The 3,441-nt window shown below is 38.7% G+C and overlaps 1 long non-coding RNA gene across 1 annotated transcript; it reads left to right on the plus strand.

The window, feature by feature from the left end:
- Window positions 1-287: 287 nt before the first annotated feature.
- On the plus strand, window positions 288-3,040 carry LOC122228470. Its single transcript, XR_006206610.1, has 3 exons — window positions 288-372; window positions 1,901-1,959; window positions 2,821-3,040. It is a non-coding gene; the product is annotated as an uncharacterized LOC122228470 (long non-coding RNA).
- The last annotated feature ends 401 nt before the right edge of the window (window positions 3,041-3,441 follow it).

The following is a 3,441-nucleotide window of genomic DNA, read 5'->3' on the forward strand; positions in this document are numbered from 1 at the left end:
AAGGAAAGATAAGGAAAAAAAAGAGAGAAAAGAGGGGAAAAAAGGAAAATGTTTGAAAATTTGAAAAAATGAATACAATGAAATAGAATAAAATGAAATGATGGAGGTAAAATAGAATTTTGAAAATTTACAGAAAATTTAAAAATATAGTGGAAAAAACTAAAGAAAAATATTTTTAATAAAAATCAAAAATAATAACAAAATTTTCTCTTTCTCTATTCAAGAATAAGAAAAGAAAAGAAAAAGAAAAAAGAAAAAGAATTGGACCAGCAAACTGCTGAAGTACGATTGAAATTACATCGGTTCCCCCTCAAACTGTGAAGCACTTTATAGTCCATAAACTAAGCATGCAGAGACTCCCTGAAGATCGAGGTGGGCCCAGTTGGGCGGGGCTTAGTGTAATGGCTCTATTCCCCACTAGATGGCGCTGCTTGGCTTACTGGGGTAGATTGTTGTGGCACTTGTAGGGGTGTGTGCGCATGTGTGGGAGGGGTGAAAATAGCGTCACCCAGCTACCCTGTCTATAGTATGAGAACTCTGTTCTCCCTGATCAGCAATTGCACACCCATCCTTTGTCTCCAGCTTTTGTCCACTCCTCGCTTTTACACTGTCAGTGACCAAGCCATCAGGTTGTGAGGCAGCACCTCCCTCCTGGGTTTTATCTCAGATGTGGCTGTGTTTCAACTCCTCACTTCTGAGGGACTGCAGCTTTCACCCATTCTAACCCTCTGAGGGAGAGTCTCACCAAGCAATGTACAGGTGCCTGCCTGCTCCCAGGAACGTTTGCGAGACTGTGCTGTTGCCATCCCCAGAGACTGCGGCTGGGTGCCAGCCTGCTCCAGGAAAAGTTCACCTGATTGTGTAGCAACAGCGTTTCAGGGATTATGGAAGTCACAACACATATCTGGCACCAGGCTTCTCACTTAATGTCCTTGTTCCAGCACCAGTGAATGTGGTTGTTCTCCAGGGTCTGCTGGAACCTTTGTCTGTGGGTGGCCACACAGCCTCTACCAAATGTCCTCCCAGCAAGGGAACTGCCTCTCCCCATGTGGCCTGAGGACCCCTTGGACCTTGCTAACTATTCCTAGGAATTCGCCCTTCCCACCAGAGGACTGCCAGGTATCGAGCTGTAGAGTTTCAGACTCTGTGCTCTCCCTATTTATAGAGTCTTCAGAGTCTGAAACTCCACAGCTCGATATCTGGAATGGAATTTAAATCCTCTCCTTTCTCCTTTCTCTTTTTTTGTTCAGTCCCTTGCATACTCTTTCTTTTCTCATCAGCTGCTTTCAGGTGTCACAGGTGGGGGGAAGCTTTCCCGTACTCTCCCCACCTCCATCTCCATCCTCTCTCTGCAAGCAAAAACAGCTCCCCGCCTTTTGCAATTTCTGTCTTCCCCAGTTCACCTCTCCGCACCATGTACCTGTTGAGTTCTGTGGTTCAGGTTGTGCAGATTGTTGTGTTAATCCTCAAATCAGGTTTTTTTTTTGTTTGTTTGTTTGTTTTTTTTTTTTTTTTTTGTATGCAGGATGGTTTAGTGTTGATCTGGCTGTATTTCAGGGACAAGAGATGCAAAAAAACCTCCATGCTGTTCTGCCATCTTGGCCCCTCCTAATTTTAGCATTTTAAAGGGTAATTTTTAGTACATCCAATTTTTGGCTTAGAACTTCCTTTAAATACAATTATTCCCTCTCCCCAACCACCATTAAGATACAATTCAATTGTATCTTTACTTCTTCTTTCCTAAGAGTTTTCATTTAATGTGTTAATATGTTTTTGGTAAAATATTTATTTCCTAAGGCATTATTTTTTAAAGAGAAATTGCAGTATTCATTTATTAAAGCAAAAGCAGTATTATGTAAAGTGCTTGTCGGCTGGAACTGGAAATGTATTTATTTTTTAGATGCTCATTGGGTTGACTTGGCATGACTCTGGTGGGATGTAGATGAAGTCTGCATTCAGGTAAATATAAATAATAATGAACAAATGAATGTTTGTTAAAATAATACTCAATTAATACACATCAAATAATACACACCAAAGTGCTTCCAGATGAAAGAATATGAGACATGATTGCAATACCTAAGAGACATAGAAATAATATTTATAATGATTGTGCACAGGCAAATATACTTCTCAAAAGAAAGCACTATTTTGTTGAGGTTGCTATCAAGGGGAAAAAGTACAACACTTTCTATATTCCTCAGGATTATCCTTCTACAAACACAGCATATAAAAATTTGGAGGGAATAGGAAGACAAGGAAAATACTTGTTGAGTTAGGATTTGGGAATTATTTTCATTTTAATAAAATTTTAGAGTCTAATTAGATGTAAACATTATTAAAGTCTATTTTTAAGACAGGTCAAAATTGTTCTTTATTTTGCCATATTAAAGAGAGGAAGACTCTAAAACTTTTAAGAATGTTGAAAATAACAGAAAAAAATCTTAAAAGTATTCTTTAAAAAGCACTTCAAACTGTTCTTTTAACCAAGGAAACTGTCGATCTTCCTCAGCAGTGGGAAGGAAACAAAGGATGTAAATGAAAGCACTGTGATTTGTCCAAAAAGGATTTAGCTATTTAAAAATTCCATATGTTTTTTTAACCTTTTGATTTATTTAGTCTTATGCTTTTTGGCATAATTGAAACTTCCATAGCTGGTCTTCATGAGAGGTGTGTGTCTACATTAATAAAAGAAAGGAACGTTTGTTAGAGAACTGCAGCATTAATTTTATATTTTGAATATTTTTAAAGAAGGATAATAATCCTTTTTTCTTTATTCAACAACTTTTGAGAGAAATTTTGCAATTTTTTATTTTTCAGAAGGTTAAAATAGTGTCTTCGATGGGAAGTTTGAATTATGTAACAAACAATGTCAGGTTTTCAGAATCTTCTGCAAAAACCTGCTGCTGTGACCCTGAGAAGAAAGGGACACTCAAACACAGAGAAGAATCAGCTCCTGTTGAATTTCCAGAAAGTCAGTCACTGTCCTCCATCACAAAGACTGAAGGAGGTGCTCCTTTCATTTTGTAATTCTCCTTTGCCTCAGGTAAGAACTTCCAGGACTATCCCTGCTGTGCATTTGGGAAGGTGAGGAGGGCAGGAGTTCTGCAGGGGTTGGGAAATGAAGAAGACTTGGATTGTACTGTTCTAGTTTCTCCTGTTCTAATGCTGCAGGGGGTACTTACCTGGAAAGGGAGATGAAAAATTCCCCTGCTCAAATGAGAAGAAATGCAGATATAGTAAATGTATTTCTACGTGACTGCCAAGACCTTTGCCCTTTCTTTGAAATCACCATCCCCCCAGCTTCAACTCTTGCTGTAGGGATTAGGTGTCCATGACTGTACTAGGTGACCCCACTCTCAGCATCCTTTTGACTATAGCAGAATGGATCAGAGTTCACACCTGGTCCAAGTTGAGTAAAAATCTTTTTTTTTTTTTTCT

The sequence above is a fragment of the Panthera leo genome, chromosome C1 (assembly GCF_018350215.1).
Source record: "Panthera leo isolate Ple1 chromosome C1, P.leo_Ple1_pat1.1, whole genome shotgun sequence".
Lineage (NCBI taxonomy): Eukaryota > Metazoa > Chordata > Mammalia > Carnivora > Felidae > Panthera > Panthera leo.